Genomic DNA, 27,866 nt, shown 5'->3' on the forward strand with positions numbered 1-27,866 from the left:
GGTTTGCATCTGCATCCCAAAACTATGAGAGAAGTGGTGGGTGCAACCACATGGATATGGACAAGAATTTTTACATTAAAACCTGCGGATCAGGATCCTGCCTGGGACTGGAGAACAAGTGATCCCAGCAATGACATACCCATCTGTATGTATACCCATCCTCAACGGCATACAAGGCTGGAGAGCACATCTGAGAGACAGAACAGGGAATGACACAAGAAGAAATGAGAAATTTAATAAAACGCAATATGGATTAAGGCACGCTAGTCTGATTGCTTTCTCCATCAAGATAACCCATTTTCCAGGGGAGGAAAGGGCATAAGATATCTTTCCAGGAAACTACTGGTCAAGCTGAAGATGACAAAAACTGTCATAGGAATTATGATATGCATAAGAATCTCTGCCAAGAGGTTGCGCTGAAAGGAGAATTATCTGGCTCAAGGGACCAGATTTTTTAATGTTTTCAATGAAAAAAATGTACCAGTGACTTGGGCTGATGACACAAAGCTAGAAAAAGTCACAATACAGAAGAGACCTTTTGTCTCATATTGATCCCAGAGCACCATAAACTCCCAATGTGATAAAAAATAACAGAAAAGCAAATGTAATCAAAAGATGCACCAAGCAAGACTTGCCCAGCAGAAACAGGAGTGGATGCTGCCACAGAAGACATTGACCTCATCTAGAATAACATGCGCAATCCTCGTCATCTGTGGCAAAGGTTAATACAGGCCAGACTACCTTCAAGAAAAGCAAGTCAGACACAATGAAGCATAGAGCTTCACTCTGAGAGGTGAAAACAACAGGACTGTCTCATGTGGCAAAACAAGAGGCTGCAAAAGGACATGATTTATGTTCACAGGCAGAAAAGGGTAGGTTAAAAAAATCATAAATTCAAATAGTTGTATTCATAGTAATTTCATCCTGACAAAACAAGTAAGGCAAGGTTAAAACAGACTGTGCCTTTTCCCCGCTCCCCTTCACAAATGGCCTCAAGTCAGGCAGCAGTCCCTGGTACTGGGCTCAAGCAGAGAGACCTGCCTGAATGCAGGGAGCCCCCAGCATGTGTGTGGGATCTCCCAGGACAAGAGAGACACACAGCAGGCAGGTCCCCACTGTTCCAGTGTGACTGGTGCTGGCCCCAGGAGCTGCAGGCACAAGCCACTGTGATCTCTCTATCAGACACGTTTCAATGGGCAAGGATTGAAGACTATACAAGTTTTGCACAACCATTTCTCTTACACAGACTAAGCTTTGCCTCTAGAATAACAAAAACTGTAGTCAAATGAGACATGATCATGTAGCAAAGAGGCAGCTTTATGCACTGAGCAACCCCAGTGGATCCAGCTGGCTTGTTCAGGAGATGACTGCCCTGGATTTCATGAACTGACCTACCTTGGTGGGGCCCATGGACCACAGTTGCATCAAGGGAAAGATCTCGTCCTTTCAAAAGATGTGAAACTCAAGCTGTTCCTGAGCAATATGAAAAAAAGTAATGAATTGATGCTGCTGGACTAATCCTCCATAGTTTGGCAGGCACAGTAGTTGGTTCAAGTTCTCCTCTGGCTTTGTAAACTACGGTCAGTAAAGGTGAAATGTTGTTGCTGGCACACATAACCTATCTGTAATTAGTACAAAGCCAGCACTGCCAGATGACCAGCTGTGGGTCTTGTACCTTTGAGCTCCTTAACATCCTCCAGAGCAGACTGCCAAAAAGAGCTTCAGTTTCCTTCTTCTTTTGAAAATGATTCAAAAAGTATCGGCAGAGAAGGAGCATGGAGAGGTGTTCCAAATCCTAGGTGGGAATTTTCCAGCACCAGGCTTTCACTTTCTCTTAGTGCCTCAATATTTAATTATTATATGCAAAGCATAAGCAACTAATTACAAGACAAACTGAGGACAACTGTTCCAGGAACATCCGATAATGTAGCAACTCAAGAAAGACTCCTGCAAAGGTGCCTCCCACAGGAGAGGTGGGAAATTGGGAGATTTTAGGCTCACCAGGAAGAGGATATTCATGTGGACCTCCCCAGTTTTGGAGGAGTGACATCCTCTTGGGTATAGGATGGAAAGCAGCATGCGAGTGCAGGGGTGAGGGAGAGGCAGCTACTCTTTCTCTATTTTGTTAGTCTATCTGGAAAATTAAATTTTGAGTTGAAAATACTAAGTGAGTTTAAGTCAAATCCATAGTTGTAGCAACCACTCTGAGCCTTGGATCCTGCTGCGCGTCTGCCTAATCCCACCTGGGAGCTCCAACGACACAGTATCACTTGACTGTGGCCCTCCGCAGCTTATAACTGGCTCCGGAGTATCTTAGCTGTCCCAAACTCACAAACCACATTTCAGTGAATAAACCATTCACCAGAAAAGAAAAATTGATTGCCTAGCCTGAAGTGAAACATTAACTGGAAAGTCACCCAGCAGAGCTATTTATTAGAGCACTACAGATGCCACCCGACTGAAGCACAACCAAAGCGCTGGTGGAAAACTGCTTACTGTCAGCTCTGGTTCAATGCCTTTTTTATAAAAGAAGGTCACTAATAAAATGTTCTGCCTTAATATTTATAAGAAGAATATTTTTCTTACCTGTAGCAGTTACTGCAGGGTATAGTCACATAAAAGAAACATTATACAGTGCTAAAGTATTAAGTGGGATTTTTTTAGGAATTATAAAGTATGAATTAGAAATGCAAACTTCTCCTGAAACAATAGCTGTACCTCTTCAGAAATGCCGGGTTGGTGAAATATCAGCCACACCATCAAACGAAGACACAGTAAATCTACACAGCACTTGATATTTTCAGCAGTAGTAAGTGTCATTCCATCATTTCAAAGCTTCACGTTGGTATGTGGCCCAAAATAGTCCTAAAAGAAAATAACCAGTTTCCTCTTTAAATTTAAAGAGTGGTAGATGATTTTAGTAGCTGAGAAAGCTACTGATATTTTCTGTGGCGTCATTCCCAGCCCAAATGAAAATAAAAATTGCAGTAAATGTAGACATGGTGTATTTGTGGACACACTGACCATATTCACCTATGTCCACATTACAAGTGTATTATTCAGCCCACCTGAGCCCACAACAGTTCCTGAATTCACATGACTGGCATCTATCAGACAAATGGAGCAATCTCCAAGCTGCAGGAAAGACCACCCTTTCCCAAAAATTTCCCAGCACTGCTTTTGTCCGTATGCACACAGCCCCCATTGTGTTACCAGATAAAGTAAGTTTTACTCAAATGGGTGTTAAAAATATCAGGGAGCCTGAATTTCAGTCCTCTTGAAAGCCACATTTCCTCCCTCCTGTGCCTTCACACCAGAAGTGACTTTCCTGTGCCTTCCACTCCACCAGCAGCCGCAGCCTCACCGTATCTCCACACTGATCCTACAGACTTAGGGCAGAAGGAGTAACTCAAGTTTTTGCAGCGAGTGGATATACCTCAAAGACAAAGAAGAGACTATTCCCATTTTAAAGGAGAATTTTAAAGAGGGGCCAAGAATCAAAGGACACCTTTACAATTGAGCTAAATAAAGACTCCTTGGTTTTGCAGAGCTGCACCAGCCTTTGCACCTCTTTTTGGAAGACAATATTCCTTGTGCTGGTTCAGAGGTCTTTACCGTTGAAGTTTTCAGACCACTAGTACAGAGTCTGTCCTAAAGATGCCCTGGTGATCTCTGGATGATTTGCCTTCAGAGATAGTCTTCCCATCTTAAAAGATCAACTTATCACTCAGCATTGATGGGCTGCACAGCCCTTCCAAGTCACTCAAGAGTGAAATCAAAATATTTCAAATGTAATTCCTTCCTCTGCTCGTTTACTTAGTTTTTTCCACCACTTTTCAGAGTCAGCATACCTACATGAAAAGAGGAGGAGGGGGAAAAAAAGCCAATATTTTGCACTTTATCATTTACAGTTTTCAACCAACTCCTACAAAATCTTTCTCAAAAAGTTATCCTCTGTACATTAAAGGAGGAAAGACAGCTCTGTGCCGTGCAGGAATCTAATCACAGTCTCAAAATTGAGGCCAGATCTATGTTACAAATACTTGCCAGCACAGCTACGTCAGTCACAAATTTGATGGAGCATGACCTCTGATTACACCTGCAGAGGCCACTGCAATATAGTTATAGGAGCAAAACTGTGACATGACTTATAGTAACACCTTTTTTCCCCAAAGAAAAACAAGCTTAGAATAAGCTCTTCCAGCAAAAGCACTGTTTCACTGGCGTAAGCGCCAGCCACATGAAGAAAGCTTTGTACCACTGCAAGGAGGCTGTGCTGCTGTACCGCACCAGCGATGTGCTGTTAACACGTATCTGGCCTTGCTGCACCCCACTCCTGCGCCTGCCCTCAGCGATGCGATGCCTTTCTTCATTCCTCCACCAGCCCTGCTGCTCTCAGCTTGCTAGGAGGGAAAGTCACTCTTTTCTCTGTTGGTCCCTGTTGTGCAAATAAGGGGCTGCTCCAAGCAGCCTCTGGTCGTTGCAATACACAGCAACACAAGTGCTCTCCTTTTTGCCATACTGCAGCCGCTTGCTTCTCGTCTGCGAGGCTGCCAGCTTCTGGCTGTGCCAAGGGTGGGCAGAAACCTCAGGTCTGTCAGGGGAAGAAAAAGTGTCTCCCTCCACAGTGCTGACACCATCCTTTTCTTCAAAAGGAAGCTGTCGAGCTTATGCATATTGGTCTCACTCAGAACAAGCCGCCACACGAGCGATCCAGCAAGCCTCCTGCCTGCAGAAATAACATCTCTCTTAAACATCTTGCCCAAAAGCCTTAGTGAAATCAGTGGAAAATTAATTCAGTGGGCTTTGGATCTGGCCCCTGAAGATGTAATGAGGTTTGAAGAGTCACACACAAAACGAAAAAGCTTCGGCTTCCACGGTTTTTGAATTGCAATGAGAAATTCTTCTTTGCCTCATGCACATAACTTTAACAGCAAAAAGGAAAAGGCAAAAGGGTACTAAGAACAGAAGGAAAAAAATCTCAGAGAAACAAGATGCTGTTTCTCTGACTTTTCTAAAAGCCATTTCCTCAGCGGTCATTTTTAGCACCCTTTTCTTTGGCCCACTCACCAGCCAGGCTGCGCCTGAGCCCTTAAAGCCAACTCCACTCACCCCTCTCTCAGGGGTTGTCCCACCAGGGCTTGGCTGTGAGGAAGGGTCCTTCTCCACCTCCTCCCCTTCTCCCTGCTCTGGTCCAGGAGACCTGACAGCCCCAGTGAGGAGGATAAGGAAGCAAAGGCAGTGGCAGGCAACACTGCCACCCTCCCCAGCTGCCAGATCCCGGCATCATCCCAGGTAACAGTCCCAGGGCGGCACATCTCACTTTCCCATTTGAAAAAAAAAAGGTGTCCTTCAAAGGAAACTTGCAGTAAGCATTCTGAAAACACCCTTGTTAACATCTTATATATCATTTTTTTAAATACCTGAAATTCCCACAGCAGCTATGTTCAGAGAGAGTACCCAAAAAGCAACCAAACACTCTTCTTTCTCTGCAAAAAACGTTCATTGCTTTAAACTTCTGAGAGTCAAATGAAGACAGCACAGGCTGGAGGAAAATCATCCCTTCTTTCAGCCCATCTCACAGGCTACAGAATCCACTATACTGTCCTGATGACATCTGTAAGGCTGCAATTAGCTACCAGCATTTCTATAATCTTATATAGTGTAGCAAGCAGTAAGTCCATTGGCTGTGACATTTTTGTGGAATTTCTGTTGGTTTGTTTGTTCCAGAGGTTTATCTTTATAAAAGATACAGAAACCTCACAGGCTTCCTTTGTTTGCAGTTTCAGACAGATTCACCAACTTTCAGAGTTCATTTCGGGTTTAATTATTAGATTAATAATTAAGTACCCAGGCAGTAAATCCCTTTTAAAGATAATAAAAACATTTGAAGAGTACCAATGTTAAAAACAAGAGTAATGCTCCTCCAAGCATCACCCGAAATCCCACTGCACCAATTAATATGCAGGATATTGTTTAGCCTGACCACTTATCAGCACAGCAGGTCACAAGGGAGAATTTAAAACAGCCGTGTCTGCAACGGCTTTTAAATGAAACAAATAAACTACTACAGCGATGGCTGGAAACGTGGTTTGATGCCAGTTTCTACCACCCCCATTCACCAGGACCTCTGTTTTACCCTGAAAAGTCTGAGTGGTTTCAGCAGACAGAGGAACAGTGAGAAGAAGGTGGCTTTTGGCACAGATCTCATTCCCTGGGATGGGGTGATGGGGCAGAAAAAGGGCCCCGTGCACCACCAGCCTGGTAATTTAGGGGTCACAGCAAGCACCGTGGTGAGAGGGGGGCACAGACCCCCAGGATGGGGACAGGGATAGGTACTGACACTGCTCATGGGTACCAGCACTGCTTCTGTGCCACAGGTGGAGGAAAAGAGGCAAACCGCCCCTCGACCACCTCACCCCACTCATCTCCGAACAGAGGCCATGCAGCAGCTCATGGGGAAGGACAGGGCTGCAAACAAAAGAAGCCAGACACAAGGTTTGGCGCGTCTTATCTACGCCCAGCTGTGGGAAAGGAGGGAAGCACTCGATTATCACTTCTCACACAGGTTTTAACATGCCTGAACGTATTCTCTGCCTCTTAAAAACAAGAAAAAAAAAAGAACAACCAAACTATGAAAAGGAATGTATAATCACTTTTGCAGGGTACCTTTCCGCTCCAGCTTGCAGAGTCTGCCCCGCCATGTACTTTTCCCAGCTCAATGCGACTTGCGAAACATTTTACACAATGGGCAACTCAAACTTTTTAAGGGAACCAACCTCCCCCAGTCCCACAGGTAAATTAGGCAGAGACCTTTGCTGACAGCTCCCATACCAACGAGGAAAAATGTCCCAGTGAAATCTGAACATGGAGGTGAAATTAAGAAGTGTTTGTTTACACAAGCGATGCAGGAAGCTCTGGACAAACATGCATTCAAGCACATCCCAGGCTGCTGGGCTCAGGCTTTCCATCAAACAACTCTTGCGGTGCCTGGAGGAAGCACACACATAACATGCTATGATCATTTTTTAGCATCTACTGAAATGCCAAAAAAAACCCTATCTGGATGGCTCTAACCAATACTGCAACATGGAGGTGCATACGCTGGCGTGGAAAAATTTTCACAAGAATAGTTTAGTTGTGGGCAGGCAGAAAGCCATGCCAACTCTCTGCCGAGTCATACAAGTACACCTTGGAGCCATTCATAAAAGCTGGTGCTTAATTTAAGGCATGAAGCATTGAGAAAAACCCAGACCATGAAGCAGCTAATGAGATCTGGAATATCAGAATGGGGAGAAAAAGGAAAGGAATTGCAGTTAATCTTCCTAATGAGCAAAGAGGCTGGGAAAACTCTAGGAAGGTTTTGTGCAGGGATTTATAGGCACTCGCAGGAGCTCAGCAAGGTTAATAACCTGCTCTTCTTACAACGCTGCACATAAATATGCAATTTTAGGGCACAGGGCCGACAATGTAAGTTTATGCTCAATAGTTCCATTTGGATCTTCCTTCTTAAAGCCTGGCTTCCAACCACGTTTTGAAAAGGAAACGAGTCCTATACTTGTCTTAACAAGTGGGCAACACCTGCTCCGGTGCTTTTGGCTTTACTGTATTGTTTGGGGTTTGGCTTTTGTTTTTTAAAGCCTAACCTAATAGGTTTAGGGAAATAAAGGGCCCATAACTGGTTTCAGGAATAAGAGAGAAAAAGACTTTATTCATTTGCTCCTTTGGTTTCAGGAAACTTATCCTGACATTTCTCTGTCAGTAGATCATGAAAAATGAAGAAAATACAAACATACACGGGATGGTGTTTCAAGGGAAAAGGTACAGCCCTGCTTTGGTTGCCAGTTTCTTCTGACCAAGCCTATATTCTAGGCTATTTCTGTATCATCAAGAGACCTTTTTACTGGAACTTTTAACAAGCAGGGAAAACACAGCAGCATCCCGCTTGCCAAGTATAATTTGTTTATGCAAGATTTCCAGAATCCATCTTCTTTTCCTGCACAGAAATCTGATGTCCACTCTCAAGGAAGATACTTAAATGGTGTAATACCAGACCTGAGCAAAGCTCAGCACTGCCATAATGGAAGTTGACTCCCACTGGACTCAAGGGATGTTTTTATATGAACACTCACGTGACGAAGTATTGTCCCGCACTGTTACACCAAGGTCATTATTTCAGATATCACCCTGTCAAGTAACTTTTATTAAAAGAAACAAGATTAAAAAAATATGCAGAATTCCAGACAGAATTAGCCCATAATTCAAGTGAGCAGCTTGAAGTGCAGACCAATGCGAAGCAAGGATTGCTAGCACACCTATTGGCAATGAAGCCATCCCTGGGCTAGCATTTTTTCCAGGGAACTTTCAGATGAAAATTAATGGAGACTTGAGGACAGGTCTCAGTTTAACCTGTCAGCCAGCGACTTCAGACTAAATTGAATTATGAATTGTTGATCCCATAAGAACACTACTTAAGACATTTTCTTCCAGTGTACATCACTTAAGACACTATCCATCAAAATGAAACAGAAAAGAATTTTTTGTATGCCATGGGTGATTTTGCCCAATTAATTCATTAACGGAGCTTGAGGGAAATATTCAGAAGAATGCCACATGGTATGAACAGATAAATAAGATGTCCCACTGTACATATTTTCTAACTTAGCCTGTATTTAAGGCAAGCAATAAATAACAAAACTGAACAACAGTGAACACAGTGCTTAGTACAAACATAAAATTAAAAAAACAAAATGTTGTTAATTTTGTTGATTCCTTTGCTGTGCCAAGTGTAAAAGGTTGATAAATTTCTACAGAAAGGATTCAATTCACAAGAACCATTCTTGCACTACTGGAGGTATGCAAGCGGCAATTTGAAACATGAAAGCCAGCCTAGCCCATGGCACAGGAGTGATATCTCAAGCCCACATGTTCAAATGCCTCAGCAGCCTGTCTGGTGGGTTTTGAGTTGCAGTCTCCGCAGCGGCCCATGGGAAGCCAGGGGACGGGGACAGCATGGCCACAGCTGCTACAGTATGCAGCATGCTGCCCGCTGACTTCTTCCAAGGGACTTGTGCCTCTGCTGGAACAGTTTTTATGGATGTACTGACTAGAGGATGTTGAAAGCCACTGCATGGAAGTACAGGCTATGTACACTGGAATGGGTTTGAATTTGAATATACAGAAAAATAAATAGGGATAAATCACATTCAATATCATAACAGCTAACTATAAATTTTAATTAAGCTGACGGTATATCAAACATGACATTCTGGACTAGATTGACCACGAAGCTGCGAACGATGTCACACAAACTAACTTGATGCTTTGGCATCAGGCTTAAATACACTAATATGTTGTTAGTTAGACCAGCCTTAAGTAACACCCCAAAATTCTACCAATATTTTCCAAATCCATTTAGATGAAGAAACACTGACGCAACAGCCATCCAATTTTTCCAAGGACATTACAGTGCCTTTCATGAAAGAAGCCGGGAAGCAGATTTAGAATCAGAAGAGTAATAATTCCATTTTTAATCAGGAAAAATGGCAGAAAAAATTAAAAACTAATAATTGTTATGGAAACCCAGCTGAAACATTTGCTGATTTTAAATTAAAACGGTCTTGCGTTGGACTAACGAAGAGTTGTATTTAGAATATTTTCAACACTCTTTTACTAAAAAAAACACTTAAATTTACCGCATCTTTAATTAAAAGAATAACCTACAGGTCTTGGAAGAAAAACCTGGTACAGCTTTATGGACTCCTCTGCTGCAAAGGAAAACACTGTAGTGTTAGCTCCATCAAGAACATCTAGAACTTCATCACATCATTCAAGTTCAATATACTACAAGTATAAAATTTTACTAGTATGAAATTTAGATAATGCAGTATTTTCTCCTTTCTCTTCACTCTTACATTTTGTGATTTCATTGCATTGTTTTAATCTTTTCATCTATTAGCAAGGGATCATAAATATCAACAGGAGGGCTGGTTAGGGTGCGGCAGCTAAAACCATCCCCATGGGTGTACCCAAGTGCACTGCTCTAATTTTAACTCGGGCGTACAGGCTGAGCTGTACAGCTTAATGCCATATTTCACCATCACTGCTGCAGGGGCAGTAACTTCCAATAGAGGACTGGTATGGACGGCTGCGGGCAGTCAGTGACTCAGTGCCCAGTTTAATTTGCTATTACAGAAGACAACACCCTTAGCTACCTTTTTTCCTGCGCTTTCAGGACCGAGCGCTCCACACAGGGTTGCTGCCCCTGGCTGGATGCTATGCTACAGCCCTGTGGCTACTCCTGTGCACACCCCAAACTCTTCTCAGCTAGTGGGAGCCTTAGAGGCACGAAGAAACCTAAACTCCGGTCCCCATACCATCTTTTTGGCAAGAAAACCAAAAAAAGTCAGTTCTACTGTGGTTTTGTAGAGGCAGATGCAGTGATATCAACGTACAGGTGACTTCTGCTGCTACAGCTGAATCCCCTTACCATAGGAAAATCAACTCCACTGGTGTTCTTGGTACCACCAAAACCGATCATGCTGAAGGAGGCAAGGGAAACCTCACTGTAAGAAAGGAAACTCTCATCTGGGGAGTCTATAGACCTCCAGGCATTTCCAGACGGATGCAGCACTGGCTTAGACCTCTCAGCAGCCTCATGACTTCAGGAGTTGGCTGCCCATCTCCAACAGCACAGTCCAACATGCATATGCATCCCTGATGACAGCCCAAAGAAAATGGCTATCCACACTGGGTTTGTGAGAAGCTAGAAGCATAAATGGTCATTTAGTCAAAAAAACCCCACTCAGTTTCTCTATGAAATCATGATAACCTGGCCCAGGCATGTGATTTGTGTCTCACGCTCTTAGGGATCAAGCTCTTCACATATATTTATGTCTAATCCTTTGAGCACTATTACAATGACATAATGAAAATAAAATAACAGCTTTCAAGTGTAGCTATTGAGATAATCACATTCAGCCAGAAACAATCAGAAAGCCTGAGTCCTCAAATCCACGATTTACAGTGAAACAGCTAATGCTAACAGGTAGCATTTCAGACTACATTCTGTACTGCTGAATAAATTCCACAATGTTATACAATGCTCTCCCATCAGGTAGACCTATTTTCTGTTATTAGCCTGATGAAATAACCTGCAGTACTTACATCGGGCATGTTCACGTTCCTGTTGTTTTCTTTACACTCAGCACTGTCGCTTACTTTCACATATTCAACAAGATTTTAGGAGAACAGTCAGATCAGCCATGTGGGGGATGCTTTTCAAAGAAGGGCATGTGCCTTTAGAGCTGAGGCCCATTTTTTCTAAATTTTTAAGTTCTAGAGGATTCTGTTTGATTGCAAGCCAAGAATTTCAGTGTGCAGCACCCAGGTTAACAGGTTTATTAGTTTATGCAGTTGTGAAGCTTAAGTGAAGGTTGTATCTTATAGCGAAGGTACTAGGTTAAGGCCTCACTCTCAAATGTAATCCCACAGATTCACAGGCAAGTATCTTATATCTCCCTGCATTTCAAATCTCCTTTTACAGATGGAGAAATTACTTTCCTGTATCACTGAAATAAAGTTAGAATAAATCCATTTATATAGGTGAGGTGCTCAAGCAGGTGACATGGTGGTAACAAATATCTAGTCAGACAGAAGGGACTGTGCTCAATACCGCATAATTTCATCAGAGCATCAAAAAACACGTTGTCACTTTGCTTCACATAAAAGACCTCTCTAAAATGAAATGAAAGGAATCATCTGCACCTCCTTAAGAAACGACCAGAATTATTCTGATATACAGACTTGTAGGACTCACTCAATTACTTTGAGATAACATTGCAATAAATTGTAGGTCAGGCCTGGTGGAATATGAATCCCTGGCCTCCAGCATTCATCTATTAGGTTTAAAAAGAGAGGTCAGAAGAAGATAATCCTCTTATTGCTCTATCAGTTTTACTAGTAGAGACTCTAAATGTGAAATTTGGTCCAGCTCTAGCAATATAAAAAATTATTTTCTTTTGCCAACATTCTAAACCTCTGCCTTTCCGGAGCTCCAACTGGGAGCCTCACTGAGCTCCAAGAGCACACGCAGCATCACAGAGGCAGCGGTGGGGTGGGTCCAGCCTTCAGCACCTGCCAGCTCAACCCAGACAACCCTCCTGGCTTTTGAAAGCCCTTTGAGTGAGGAGCTGAGAAAGTGAGCAAGAAGAGAGGCTGGACGGGCCTCCACACAAATGTATTCATTTTCAAGACCTCCAGAGAATTTTGCTAAAAAACTCACAGCAACAAGTTTGGGTACCTTCTGGTGCGAAGAGGGTAGTGAAAAAGCAGGCGCTGCCAGGAAGGCATGAAGTTGCTGTCTCTCCCTTCTGTACCAAATTCAGAGTAACGTTAAGACGTGACTAACACCTTTCTGCAGATTGCAGCAAGGCAAGACATTTTATTGCCATTTAGAGTATGAATCGGTAGCTCTGAGAGGAATAAAACCTTCTAAACACTTTTATCTTCCCATATTCAAATACACATTTTTTTAAAGAGAATTTGATAAAAGTACAACTTTAAATACCTGCTGAAAACGCTTTAATCCTTAATTCCTTCTCATCGGTATTATATGCTGCCAAAACCTGTCCTCTGTTGAATCTGTTTTACTTCTCTCTGAATAATCTAGGACCAAAGCACGTCACAAAAAAGTTAGTGGAAGCAACAGGTAGGCAGAGGTTTCAAAAATCTGATTCTGCTCCCTTAAGTGACTCATTTTGGGGTTCAATGAGCAAAAAATGCATTAAACTTTAAAGGGATTCCTGTACAGAAATAGCTCTCCACAGCTGGCTGGTCTCGGTAAGTTTAAAGTGAGATGTACACTCTGAAGAGCAAGTTCGAGATTGCTCTTAAAAAGCTGGCTATCTGCAGCTTGCCTGTAATCTTGTCTAAATTACAGGCAAGCTAAGGATGGCCAGCTGTGCTTCTCCTAAACCCACCATGTGGAGGAAAATCCCAAATCAGATGGGGGTATCCAGCCACCTCCAGCAACACAGGCTGGGGAACCATTTCAAAAATAGGACGATCAACCCGAAGGCTCGTGATAATCACAGCAAAGTTGGAGCAGGTTCTGGTGGCAAGCAGGATCCAGCCCCCCGACCCCAGGAAGCCCTGGAGCTCAGACTAGGACCCTATCCCAGTGCAAGGGTGCATGTATTTACAGGGGCTGGCAGGCAGGTCTATGTCCTGGAAATGAGGTCAGCTGAATCCAAAACTGACTCCAAAGGCAATTCCTTAGACTTCTTGTTGCTCTTGCAGACAACAGCTCTAGGCTAAAACATCTCAGAGTAAAATGCACTGGAAATGTGCAAACTATATTCAATAAACATCCTTAAAACTTTGTAAATGTTCCTTAACCCACAAAATTGGTGTGTGAGGAGCCATCTTTCTTTACAGAGGCACTGAGGCACCAAGCAACCATGCCTGAACTGTAGGCAAGTCATCGGTGGCAGGAACAGATCTCCTACTCCAACCACCAGACTGTACTCCCTGCTAGAGGCAGCCCCCTTTCATCTCTTCAGAAAATCAGCACTGAAACCAACTTAAAAGTAAACCTTTTGCTGGGGGAAAGGAATCCAGCAAAGCCCTGAATACATCCCTGGATAGCAGCTTCATAGCTCTTTGCTACTCTGGGTCAACCACATACTACAATGTCCTCAGCCTTTTATTATTATGCCATCTCTATAGCTCTGCACATTTTATTATATAGGATGTTATTTTTTCTCTTAATAGATTTATTTGTAATTTTGCCTGCCTGACCACTCACTGTCTGGGAGCTGTGGTTTTACTGGGCTCCTTCAATTAACCTTCAAAGACGTCAACCCTTTTTCCCCTGCACATTTGTACTCAGCACCAAACAAACACTTGTTAGAGCACTTCACTATTTACTTTACAAGACACATTTCTCTGATGTTCTATGTTGCTGAATTATGCAAAAATAGCATACTCCACTGACATATTTCCTATATGTTTTGCAAGTTGTTTTATCTGTGTTTTAGACACACAAGGGGCATGTTCTCCTGAAATTTTCTTCTGAGACACCATCCACCCCCATCACCTCCTGAGAAGTGGTCATGGACCCTGCTGTATTTATACTGCAGCTACATTTGAAAGCTCCAGCACTGACTGAAACCAGAGCTCCCAGCTGCTTTACAGTCACACAAGGATATGTGATCCTTGGTCCAGGAGCTTACACAAAGCTGTAGCTGTTTTCCATACTGTTGTAGACTCAGGCCTGTCAATTATTTCATTGCCATTTATTTGGTGCTGGCAGGAGAAGCTATACCATATCTCGTGCAATGGGGCAGTCCCGGCTCTCCTTCCACATGGCACCTAATACTTTGGGGGAACCATCCCACAACATCTGACAACAAGGACCAGGTTACTGGCAGGCATAAAGCGGCTCAGCCTCCTGTTTTCCAGGAGGACTAACCAACACACACCCGATGAGACTCCAGCCTCTTCAATGTTGGCGAACATGCCCAATTCAGAGAGACCAAGCCCTATTTCTAGCTCTCTTGCCTCCAGACCCATCCCATCCCAAATCCTTGCCCTTCCCCACAGTCTTCTGCCAGCTTCTCCCTGCCCCCTTACCAAACACCATTCCCTGGAAAAGGAGAACCCAACAAGGACAGCTGTAAGGTCCTCAGAAACACAAGGTTTTTTCATTAGCTGTGAAGCCCCATAAGCCTGAATGAGGCCCACAAAGCCCCTATTTCCTTATAATCCTGCCCACTTCTCCCAAAGATGGAGCCCCAGCACCCCCAGCCCTGCAGACACTTTTACTCTCAAAGCCATGCTCCAGAAAAAGACTCGATTTCTTTACTTTCACTCACCCAGCAGCATGAATCAAAAGCTGACTGCGGTAGGTACGACAGTTTTCTCATGCTCCGGACAGCCGTGTTCTGCCTATTCCCCACACTACTCAAGGTTATTTCGAAATACAGACTCCAACTGTTTGAGTACCTATGCAGATGTGCAACTTTGCCCTCCTCTGGCCTCACCCCCCCACCCCCACTACAAAAAGGCTGGAGGACACACTTCACCAGAGAGGCACCAGCTGTCCCCTGGCTGGGGGGATAGCCCACACTGCTGGCAAGAAAAGGCAAGGGGCTCCCAGGGACACTGCCAATGTGTCCAAAATCTTCATGTAGCTCTGGATATTTATACAGGTTTACTTAGTCCAAGTGGCCCAAAACAACTGACTGCATCTACTTCCTCCTCAAAATCCTCCTGTTCCTTTTGATTTCCCTTTAAAAAAATAAAACCTATAAATTCCAAACTTGAAGGTATGCTCAGGTAACCATGTCAAGCATAAAGACCTGTTTTAAACAGTAAACAGAAGCTGAAATGTCATGCATTCATTCATATGCCTCCAAGAATGACAGCTTGAAGGAACACATCAAACAGTATAACTTTCCAAATTTAAAAAAAAAGCAGGCTGGTAAATTACAGTGATTTTTCATTCCATAACAAAGTACACACACAAAAAAGTGCTTCCTAGAAAAAGATTAACAAGAAATCATCCAGATGTTACTAAAGCATTAAGATTAATTTGCTTAAAAAAAATAAAAGCAGCAAGAAAATTACTCCCACTGGCTTGTTTGTCATAAGTTTCATCCTGCAACTTCTAACTGAATTGACTTCTGTATTCTGCCTAGAGACTTACAACAAGGCTATGTTCATTTCTGGTGCCTGCTGCCTATGCTCGCATGTCTTATGGCAGCACCTCACTAACTCCACTCTAGGATACCATAAAAATCAACAAAAATGCAATTTCCCCCCCGCTTATGGGGGGGGGGGGGGGGGGGGGGGGGGGGGGAAGGGAGAAAAAAGAGTTTTCATTGTTGCAGTTGTGCAGAGGAAAAAAAAAAATGCTCCTTTATAACTGTTAAAAAAAGCACATCAGTCATTTTTAACCAAAACAGCCTTTGGCATGTATTACACATCACTTCCAGTGAAAATTCATCAGATGCCTGGCAAAGGTTTTCAGTAACCACTTTAATTCACTGCATAAACCTGCAGTGATCACTTAATAATCCCCCCCCCCCCTCCAGGAAACCTGGGAGTAGTCACTGTTTCAAGTCCCGCGGCGCTTGGTGGGCAGGTTTCCTTCAGCAACCCCGGGGCTGCAGCCACGCCATGCCATGCTGACCATGCCATGCTGCAGCATCCCTCCGCTACAGAGAGGCCTCACGCGTGGGTCCCCCCTCACCAGGAGAGGTGGGAAGCACCTCACGCAGCCAAGGAGCATCGGACAACCTCTGTTTTGGGTCTTCCAGGTTTTGCTAGCATTCATGCAAAACCCGGGCACGGGCGAGAACGTGTCTGATCCCTTTGGAGATGAGACTTCAGCGTCGAGACGCTGCTTTCCCATGACTGGGATAACCCAAAAATCTTCTTCTCAGACATCTGCCGCAGGCACAGAGCTGGCAAGCAGCAGTCATACAGCTGCAGTTTTTTAAACTCAGATTGATCATTCGTGTTCACTAATTTCAGGTTGCGAAGTTTATACCACACAGTTAATGTCCTTCAGCATGCTGGATTTGGGGGTTTTGGCAATATTTAGCACAATCCCATGCAGGCTGTTAAAATAATTTTAGCTTCTTCCAGCTAGGCTCACTGGTTAATGTGCAAGAATGTGCCTATCAAGCAGTGCTGGTTCAAGTGAATTTTGTTTTGTAGTAACCATTAAATACTCCTTCTCCTGCACATCCCAGACCTTGATGACAATCCCTCCTGTCCTGACCAGTATTTGGTCCCCTTTCCTGCCTGGGTGCAGGGAGGCGGCTGCACCCAGCAGCTTCCCAACCTCCCTTCCCAGCTGTGGCCTTGCACAACAGGGAGTCTTTGTCTCCATTTCAATGTCTAAGGGCCTGGAGCACACTCTTAATATACCTTCCCCGCCCAGGTTAATGCAAATGAATAACAAAGCAATTTTCAGCTGGGAAGCAGACAGCAGAAAGTTTATTTGTTTTCCCTCTGACTTGAGGATTAGAGGGACTCGACTGCAGGACCACAGAGCACTGTTTGCTCACCTGGGAAAGTCACTGCACCAGCTTTTCAGAGTTTGCTACAGCAGTTTCTAACACGAACTGTGAAGCCCCCTCTCACCAAAAGCCCAACTGCTGCTGGGGTATTTTCCGCAGCCAGACGGCGAGGCAGTGTATGGAAGGAGAGACTGGTACGAGCAGCTCTGTGCATACTGCAGAAATGGTGGAGGCAGGTATTAATGCAAAATCGACGTGCTTTCTTTTTTCCCCTCCCACCTCAGCTATTTTATCAGCTTCCAAGTACCGCTTTCCGGCTTCCAACAAAGTGCTACAGACGAGGTCTGGCAACTCCCCCGATGCATCCATCTGCAGCTATGACTTGCTGATGCCCTACTCTGCCTACTTCAGAGAGCCTTATCTTCAGAGGGGTCACCCTCAGCACCCAGGACAACTGCCCCAGCAGCTCCAACACAATGGGAAAGAGACATTTCCCTATACACACGGGAGGCTTTTGCTCCATGGAGCAAGAGACCAGTGCACCAGAACCACCACCAGGCAGCTGCCAAGCTCCTAAGTCCCTGCCTGTGCTACTAGCAGCTGTGCAGCCCCCTATAGCCATCCCCATAAGCTGAAATGCATCTAAGCAACAATACTAGTGCTGCAAGTATTGATACAGAGGAAAAAATGGGGGAAAAAAGACTGTTTCATAAAGACAGTGCTATTCAAGTGCTGCTTCTGCACTTATTATTCAGTATAAAATCCCCTCAACAGGTGAGGTGTTTTCTTGAACTGTCATATGAAACCAAGCCTGCCAGTTCCAAATTGTTTGGAAGGGAAAACAGAAATAGAAATGCAGAGCAACTTTCACAAGAAAAAAATGTTTCTGCCTCTTCAGAAACAAACACAACCGTTCCCACCACCACAGCCGCCCACCAACACCATCTCTATCCCCTTACGTCTGCAGAAGAGCACACCTACCATGACTTTCACACATTCCTATGTCCACAAGTAATCCATATGCCTGACCTTTTGACAGACCCAAACCGTTCCTGAAATGTCCCCACTTGCAAACACTCATGCCATTACAGCAGCATGTACGTATGCAAGGTGATTTGCGGTGAGGCTGAAGTCAGCTTACAGAGGTACTGCTCATTAGCTGTAACTCCGGTACACCTATGGCAATGCAAGGTAATGCAATTTATCTTCCTCCACTCTCGGTGAAGTTGCACCACGGCGCGTTTGCGGTGCTCCTCCTAACAGCACACACACAGTTCCTGCAGCCCAGCTAATGCTTGGCAACTTGTTAAATTCCATTAACATCACTGTAAGTTTGAGCTCTTAATTACTCCATAATCTAGACCAACTCTAGACAACGCTAGAAAATGCAAGAGCTAAACCACTGCTGGTCTCCCATGAGCTAACCTCCAGCCTGCCACTCCAGACCTCGCTGCTGGGAAGCCCATCGAAGGCAGCGAGGGAGAGCGGGAACTCCTGTGGGTGCCAGCAGCAGCAAGACCACTGAGTCTCCTGCGCAAGCTGCCTGTGAGCCAAGGCAAGGGCTGGGCACAGAGACCCTTCAGAGGGCTGCAGCTACATGGAACCCCTCGGCCTGCACGCACCCAGAAGTGTGCACTACCTAATGGGCACCCTGCTACACTGCTGGCCACTACTGGGATCATTTATTTGCCTTGCTTTACGAGGGCCTTTTAAGCTACCTGAGAACATCGCATTCCAACTCTTATTGAAAGCATAATTGGAAGTCTCAAAAAGCAATTACATTAAAAGCACTCTGCAGAGTGAATCAACTAACTACCCGTTTGCCCACGAGCCTCTTGCGCCAGCCACAGCACCGTAGTTCCAGGATGTGCGCGCAAAGCTGAGCACAGAGGGAGGTTTCATGCACGGAAACCGCTCAACAGCTTCCCCTTCCTCAAGTCCTTCAACAGCATCCCACGAAGAAAGCAGACAAGCAGCAGAGAGCAAGCCTGCTGAGCCAGGGAAAAAGGATGCTCATGTTTGTTTACAATTCAATTAAAATTTGAGATGTCCCAGACAATAAAGAGAAAAACTACATTCCGGTTCTAGAAACCCCTAAATCTTATATGACCTATGCCTTGAGAGGCACAACAAAAAGATAAATATCTACATGATAACTTCCCTTTTTTTTCCCCTGCTTCTGCACTGTTTGCAGTACAGCTGGGCTAATCCCATTTCCACTGCTCTGTATTCTGACCTCTTTAAACAACCCCATGCTAGGATGTTAAAACACTCTAATCTATAAATAATGCATTCCCCTCATCCAGCAATGGATTACTGGGCCATAAAACTCACTGGAACACACTGCAAAGTCACCAGTTTAACAAAATAATGGTGAGAAAGACATATCAGTAGAGAGTTGCTCTCTTTCTTGCCAAACTCTTTTAAAGATTTGACACCACTATTACTTTTGCATTGGACTTTTCTTTTTCAATAAATTGTTTAGGAGCTGCTATTTTATTCTAGTGACCTCTACCCCCCCCCCTCCCCCCCAGACCCTTTTTTTTGTGTGTGCTATTAATCCTCACAGCATGGCAGAAGACCAGCACCGGATAACTAGCAGAGCCAAAGTGAAGGGGGAGTGATAAAGGGCTTGCTGCTGCCATGCGCCACAGAGCCTCAACACACACAGTGAGGCCATGCTTTAGACCCGAGCCAATCTGTTGCCCCCAGCAGGGAGCTCCCATTTCTGCACCCCCCCATCCTTCTGCCCCAGCTTCTGGAGGATGCCCAGACATTCACTGGACCCCATGCTGGGCCAATCCAGGTCACTGATCCTGCAGGAAACTATCAGTATTTTCCTCAGAGTTCATTCTCAAACAGCTATTACCTACAACTCAAGCCATAATGTGTAACTTTAAATATAAACGAGTCTGCTCCAAAGACCAATGTCTAACAGGCTTGGTCCCACTGCTGCGATGGTGCAAAATCAATGCCTCCTCTTGCCACTGATGCCAGTAGGAATCCTACCACTGATTTCCCGGAGAAAAAAGCATAAAGCTCAAGCAAACACTTAAATGATGCAAATTTGCGGTTTGGCAGATTTTTTCCAACAGGCATTCTGGAAAAATAAAGTGTTTCTGCCTCAAAACAAGTTGGAACCCTCTTAAAAACAGACATGTACCCTTTAAAGAGCAAGTTCCCTGAGGAAGTGTAACCAGGCATGCCACACTTCAGCACTTGATTCCTTAGCTTTATTTGCCATGATTAACACAGCAATTTTCCACACATTTTTCATAATGCACAGATCACTTTTAACTCCAAAAGGATTGGGGAAAAACAAGCAACCCACCAACACCCACAAAACCTGCTTCCTTCATTCCACTGCACTAATCACATGTGAAAATTTAAATCACTCCTGCAATATGAAAACGCTGTCAAAGTAATTAATAACCGCCTTGACAATGGGTTTCTGGTATATTAAATGAAACGATTAAAGCACTAACATTTCCAACAGCTACAGCGTGACTTAATTCCCCCAAAAAGGTACACATTATACTTTGCCTCTGCACAGGAGGATTACTCATGGCTGATGGGTCCCAGCACAGCTCTGAATCAGGTCTGAACTCTGCCCATCAGAAAGCAAAGTCCATGCCCCCCAGGAAGCAGAAGCCATATCCAACATTTCTACAGCAGCCCTGAAGATAGCGGGTCCGGATGGAGAGCCGGCCCCTCGACAGAAGCCAGCTGCTGGGGGAAGACCAGGGCCAGGAGACAACGCTGCCCGCTTGGTTATTAGCCCTAATGCTTAGTCACAGTAATTGCAGGGCCAGGGCTCTGTACTCACATTTCCTGTCACCAACCCAAGAATTAGGCAATTTAGATTTAAAGATAGTAACCGGTATATAAAATAACTTGGTAAGCGATCACAGAAGTAACTAGGAGAAAAATGAGCAACCCGATACAGAAAAGCTTTCCCCAGCCCCTGCTTCTGCAGCATTATCAGATCTTTGATGAGCGCGAGACCCCACCAAACCCAGCCTTCCCACCCTTACTGCAAAGCGCGGCAGTATTGCCCTTCACATCGTTTCAGCTTTCCCCACCTCGCAGAAACACCTAACAGAGCTCAATTCAAGTTGAAACCTTTCACGGGGCTCATTTTCAACAATTAAAGAGCATGGCAACCTGTAATTACTGAAAATAAAGCCAGACAGCTGGAGAAGGGAAGCATCTTTAATAAGTAACACGATACTACATTTTCTCTCTTAGGGAATTTAGCTATGAAGTCCCCAGCTCCCATTCAATCAGGTTGAGCTCTCAGTGTCTGCAATGAATCCAGTGTGCTTCTGCTACCTGCAATCAGCGCAAACCCTGGAAAAGCAAACAACACTCAACGACCTGATTAAATGCAACTCAAAGAAACCAGCACCTCCATCCACACTGGGGAAAGACAGGAAAGCTTTACTGGGCTTCCTGGACACACAGCGTCTTAGACAACACGACAACACTACACCCTGCAAAGACATTTTCCCAGCTTTAGCTGAGCTTCAGCTGCTCTCATTCCCCCAGCCCGGCACACACAACACAAGCAAAAGTTAATGTCATTCATGAAGTAGCTTACCGCTCATCATCAACAGCACAAACATCTTTGCCTGTTGTATTTCCCAAGCCCCAGCTGCCTGTAACAGAAAGGAGGAAGCGCCAGTGTTTCATTCCCCTTCTGCTTCAGAGTGGGTGTAACTCGTTAAGTTTCATGCTAAGATGAGATGGGTCAATTGGGTGTGTTTGAAGGTTTGGGTTTTTGCCATCCCTCCCTCCCTCCCTCCTTTCCTCCCTCCCTCTCCTGATTAATTCCTCCTGTCACAGGCTTCAGACAAACTGCCACTCAGCCCCACTGGCTCCTGAAATCTGAATTCCCAAGGACACCCCTCCAGGGTGACTTTAACTCACCAGCCTGGTGCGCTGCAAGAGGAGCCAGGAACTAAAATACTCAGCCAACTCACAGACGCGACTTACACATCAGCTACGTGTGACCCAGCAGCATGGTCCCCTTCCTCACGCTGCTAAACTGCATCATCCTTGGCATTTCATTGCATTTCCAGGGAACAATTCACCAGCAAGACATAAGATAAAAACCTTCTGACCTACTCTCCGCCTTTTTGCCGTTGCCCTCGACTTCCTCACATCCCAGAGGATTTCTCCCTGGGTATGTATCTGGACAGTGCTTCTGTAGAGGACGTGTTCAAAACACACAGGCAGTTGCCTCTCACTAAGCTGTCCACAGGTGCAAAAGTGTTTCCAGGATCAAGAACTACAGGGATTTAAAAATTACTCATGGATCTGGTTTTACTTAATTCGCTACTTTCATGTAACCGTCTCTGGATTAGGATTTGAGCAGCACCATCCTCGAGACCAGGGTTGGTTAACAGTTGTTATAAATAAATACCAATATTAAACCTAAACCATCTATGTTCATCCCCCAACTTCCCCAGCTTGACTCCGCACTATTTAAATGGGAGAAGAAAAACCGGTATCAAACTATTCTCAGAATGAAGTAGACAACACAGTAAATATTTTTTACAAACAGAAATCAAATTAATTAACAAATTAACATCTACAACTCTTGTGTGATACTTCAAAGATACAGAGTATTAAGCAATAACCATATCCCTGCAGTTCTGCCTCTGCAATCCAGCAATGACCACGAATTGGAAAAAGGACAAAACCATTAGGAAAAGAAAAAAATAAAATGGCAAAAGAGATGTGCAGCAGCCCAGTTCTCCCACAAGGTTATACACACTGTTGTGCGACTGCAATGATTAAATAGCTGTAGTGAGGCTGTGGGGCTCCACATGCCCAGGTGCCATGGATGCTAGAGGAGAGGATGGAGGAGATGACTCTATTTTGGGCCAGCCAGAGACGAGATAGTTGGAGAAGTAATTTGATGCAGCCTGATCATTCTTACTTACCCCATTATCAGAAACAGGCATGCAAGCTGAGCTTCCTGGTACAGCACTTAGTTTTAGACCGCTTCAAACAGCAGGTTAACTTTACATCCGAGTACTTGCAGCATCAGATGTTTCCGATGTATCTGCCCAGCTTAGAAAGCACCAGGTCTCCCCGGGACTAGAGGCACTCCTCCACCTCGACAGCAGAAAAGGGCTGAAGGAGGGATGGGATCAGACGTACCACTTGGACTAGAAAGCACTGAAACAATCAACCTTTAGCCTTACAGTTAATTTAAACACTGAAGGAGCTGTTGGCTTTGCTCATATTTGTGGGCCAGGCACAAGAAACAAATGGGAGAAAGCCCAGGGAAGCGGACCGCCTCCTCCAGAAGTTTTCGGCACAGGTAACTAGCAAACCCTGAGCAGAGCAGGCAAGCAGGTTTGGCGAGCCATGAGTGACTCAGAAGGCGACAGGGGCTGCTGCTCCCTGCCTTCAGGTTCGCTCAGGCACAGCCAGCACTCACCATCTTCAGCCCATTCAAAGAGCCTGACAGGCAAAGCTGTGTTCAGAGCTCCAACACCACCCACCCTTAATCACTCTCATCAAAACGGCTTTGCCATTACATGGAAACCAATGTGTACGTATACACAAGTGTACATGAACACAAGCTCCCATAGATACAAAGCAATTACGCTCCAGTCCTAAAGGAGGAACATATATGCTTACTACGACAGATCACAAGTGATTGTCTAAAGCATTTTTCAGCCTAAAAGGACTAAAGGAGGCACACCCTTTTGCTGCCAGTGTCAGGTCGATTTGCATTCTGTCATAGCAGTTTGGGCCATCTTTTCCTGCTGGTTTGCTGCTACCTATAGTAAATCCTTGGCATGGCCAGGACTCCCAGGAAAGCATGAACTACGTGTGCCCCCCCTGTAAGAGCTGCTTTCAGAAAGTTTCAGACAACCGAGTCCTAAGTCAGCAAGTCCCAAGTTGGTCTGACCACCAGTGGATTTTAAATCAGTGCAGATGGATAAAAGAAAAGCAGTGATTACCCCTTCCCGTCGTGACCCATAGCACCAGAATAAAAAACATCAAGCAATAAATATCAAGACTGATGTATGGAGAGGGATGCACAGAAGAATTACAGGTGCCATCAAGTAGCTAAGATCTGGGTTTGTTGTAGATACAGCACTTGATTTGGTTGATCTGGTTGTGGCTGCAATCCTCAGGAAGGGCTGGAGGGAGACGCAAGGGAGAGGCCGTGTACCAGCCAATCCGCCCTCCTCCAAAGCTTTGCTGAGAGACGATGAGCCTTCAGGGGAGCCTGGCAGGGGCAAGCGATCCGCCATGGCCCGGGCTGCAGGGAGCAGGTGGCCCCGGCCGCTCAGGGAAGGTGTGGAGCGGCCGACTGACAACAGTCTCGCCGAGGGCCCTCTCGGGCAGCACCACAACTTGTCAGCTCACGCCTGCCTGCTGCGGGAGAACAGGCATTTCCAGGCCCCGGCCCCGTCACCCTGGTTTGGCTGACGCATTTGGATACATGCCGTTTGATGTGGGCTTCCTCTGAAGGCGCGCGAGCCAACTTATATAAATCTTAACGCTCTCCCGCGCTAGGTGATTAGCGAAGACCTACCGAAACCTGTTTTAAGACATCCTAGCATATTCTGCCCAAAACAGGCTACAGACAACCAGGCCAGTCACTGAGCTGGATGACTGGAGGGGCCATTGCCTCTGGGAGCTTGAGGAAGTGGCTGTCAGCTAACCCCTGCGGCTGGATGAGGGCGAGTTTACCACCCTCTTCTCAGCTGAGTAAAGATGATACCACTGGGAAAAGACCCTTTTTCTTCCAGCATCAGCAAGACGAACACCAGAAGCCCTTCAGGGAGTCCACAGGCTCTCCCAAATCTCCAGCTGAGATCTGGAGACCCCACCACAGAGCCCAGAGGAGAAAGGTCCTCCCAGCGTAGCACAGTCCACTACAGGACAGCACCTTCTCAGTGGTGAAAGGAGGGGAGAGAGACTCCCGTCAGACACAAGCCAAGTCTGTATCCTGCATAAAGTTGTATTTATCAACCCTAATTAACATCACGGGCTTCTCACACCCTAGCACACCTGCTAATTAGCACACGAGTTAATATAATTTTAACAATGGATTATCACTTTGGGCAGAAAAATGGGAGTCACTTCAGTGGAGTGACTCACCCTGAGCATAGCAGCAAGGTAAGATATGAAGAGCATTGGCCGCGCTTGCACAGGGCTAGGCAGACTGTATCTCTAACTACAGCTTACTTTACAAAGCCAAGGTGCTTCAAAAATTCATGATTGTATCAGTCTTATTTTCCACTTGTGCAAACAGATGGCCTCGGAGAAGCGTCCTGTCTCCATCCTCCAGACAACTGGAGCCACTCAGGCCTTTCTTCAAGCACTTATAGCCATGGTGCTGGTTCTAATGATCCCAGACACCGTGATTATCACCTGCTTTGGTCAAGCATGTTTCAGGACATGACCCAGGAACCACCAGGAACTTATCTGCCAGGAACAACCCCAGGGGAACACCAAGGTTCTGATGCCCAACACCAGTTTCAGTGCTACTCCAAACATCCTGTAGCCACAGACAAACCTGGCAGCAGAGGCAGGCACCCTGGCACATATTACTGTGACATTATACCCTTTTTTCACATAACACCATAAACTGAGGCCCTACAAATGTGACCTGGGTTTCAAAGTTCAAGCCAGCTCTTACACATCACTGTGGATGATGTGGCCAAGCCATGCACTGGCTTTCACCCTGGTAAACCCCCTCCCCTGCGAGCAACAACCACCTTGTGTCTGTGCAGCCTCCCACATCTGGCAGGAGGGGCTGTGACCAACAGTACTGCTGAAGCAAAGGGTTCTTTCTGTGTAGGTGGGGACACAGTTTGGTTCGAGCCATCTTATATTCAATGATAAATTGAGCAAGAAAGCCGACAGCCTGCATTTATTATTTTTTTTTGAAGCCTCAGCTTTCAAACTGGATCTCTGTGATGTAGACGCTCACAAGAAGGCACTGGTAGAAAACCATCACACCCCCATCAGAATCACTTCTACCCCCTCAAACTGATGTTTAACGCTGCCTGCCTTTGTCCAATAAAAACCTTCACACCAACCCTTGACAGTTAAAGAACATTAACACTATGAAAAATTATACTAGATTGAATGTATCCATACTCCCTGTTATCAGAAAGATTTTTCTCAGCCTCATGTTTCTGTTTGGGATTAAGAACGGAGCTGTGAAAGGCAAGTATTGTTCAGCCACAAATAGTTCCCTTTCAGCCTCTATGAAAGTAAGGTAATGAACAACAGGGGTTTTTTTCCCTTTGGAGAGGTCAGCAAATATGTCAACTCATGGGAAAACTGATCCCTGTTGTTATACTGCAAGAGTAGTTGAAAAAGATTTCTAATGAGCTGCAGGGAGTGGATGCTGGCGATGAGCCAGAGCCCTTGCCTGTGAAACCAAGACAAATGACAAGAGGCATGAACCACCTCTGGAGCAAGTACAAGTTAAAATTTAAGGTTTGCATTTCATCGTGCTGCTTGTGACTGGCAGTTCTCTCGCAGACTTTGCAGCGCATATGCGGGCACTTTGCTCACAGACACTCAACACATGTCACTTCGCAGGCAAAGGTAGGGCTCCTTCTCTCTTTACTGGGACAGTCCAGGTGCTTGCAGGTAAAATACAAACCTCTGTGTATACAGGATTAATATCTATCAAAGAGGCCTGCTTCTAAGATGACTAGAAAGAAAATACCCGCAACGGTGAAGGTCTTCTGGATATGCACACAATCACATGCACACACACGTACCCAAAGTCGCCACAAGCTTCTGCACCTCCCCAGCACTGGGATGGTTTTATAGGGCGCTCAACACCGTCTGGCTGCGCGGCGTGGCTCCAACCCAGCTCCCCCTGAGCAGGGAAGTGGGTACCGCTGCGACACCCCGCGTTGCACAAGCCTCGCAGCAGCGCCCACGAGCCCGTTCAGTCCTTACTGCAACTGCCACGTGGCACAATGATAAGCCAGAGTTTAACAAAACAGGGACTGTTTCCTTTTTTGACGAGAAGGCTTGAGGAGGAACATTTTATTCAAGACCTCTAATCCAAACACCTCCTCTCACTTCTTTGAAAGAAACTAGGCGGTAGCTGCTGTCATTTTCATGCTGCGTTCTGACACACTTCCACCACATCCCTGCCAATAGTTTTAATTTCGTTGGAAAAATCAGCTCAAAATGAGAGTGACAAGCTGTACGCTAGTGACGATGCTGTCAAATGACGGATAACGTAGGTTTACATTAGTTGTCAAAATCTTTCACCACTAAAAATAGGTATCACAAGCTTTTGGATTCGCCACATTGAAATATTAAACATACAGGATATTCACACCTTCAGAAGAGCTCAAAGCCAGGTAAAACCAGCAATGTTGACGTACAACAAAGGTCTCTGAGCATTATTTACTTTGAGAAGAAAAAACAACACACTGCCATGTGAAATCTTGTAACAATGCTGGCCAAAACGAAGACAAGATGTTGCACACAACACGAAATACAACAGCACAATATGGGATGCAAACACATGCAAAGGAAGAAAGAAAAAAAACTTAGAGGAGAAGAGATAAAATCCTGCATCCTGTTATCCCAGCTCTTGGTCCAAATCGCACTGAAAGGGAGGGCAGAGATCCTCCTGCAGCAGCTCCTCCTTTCCCTCCTGTCATCCCTTGCCTGCCCCAGCTCAGCAAGAAAGGGCCCGGAGCTGCGAGGCTGGGGAAAGATGGGAAAGCCCAAGAAAAGCAAGTAGGTTGCTGGAGGGCTGACATTTCCATTCAAGGGATGACTTCTCTCCAAGCGGCGACTCGCCGATGGATACCAGTCAGGCAG

The 27,866-nt window shown here is 45.2% G+C and overlaps 1 protein-coding gene across 7 annotated transcripts in view; it reads right to left on the reverse strand.

The window, feature by feature from the left end:
- The window catches only part of TIAM1 (TIAM Rac1 associated GEF 1), a 189,374-nt gene that overhangs the window by 96,307 nt on the left and 65,201 nt on the right, over window positions 1-27,866 (reverse strand). Inside the window, exon 1 of one of the 7 annotated variants that reach the window (XM_074858167.1) lies at window positions 21,631-21,739. The exons of the other annotated variants lie outside the window; for them this stretch is intronic. The gene's annotated coding sequence lies outside the window, so the exon portion shown is untranslated. Of the gene's footprint in view, window positions 1-21,630; window positions 21,740-27,866 lie in introns of those variants that run through there. 7 annotated transcript variants of the gene reach the window in all.

Source organism: Strix uralensis, chromosome 2 (assembly GCF_047716275.1).
Source record: "Strix uralensis isolate ZFMK-TIS-50842 chromosome 2, bStrUra1, whole genome shotgun sequence".
Classification (NCBI taxonomy): Eukaryota; Metazoa; Chordata; class Aves; order Strigiformes; family Strigidae; genus Strix; species Strix uralensis.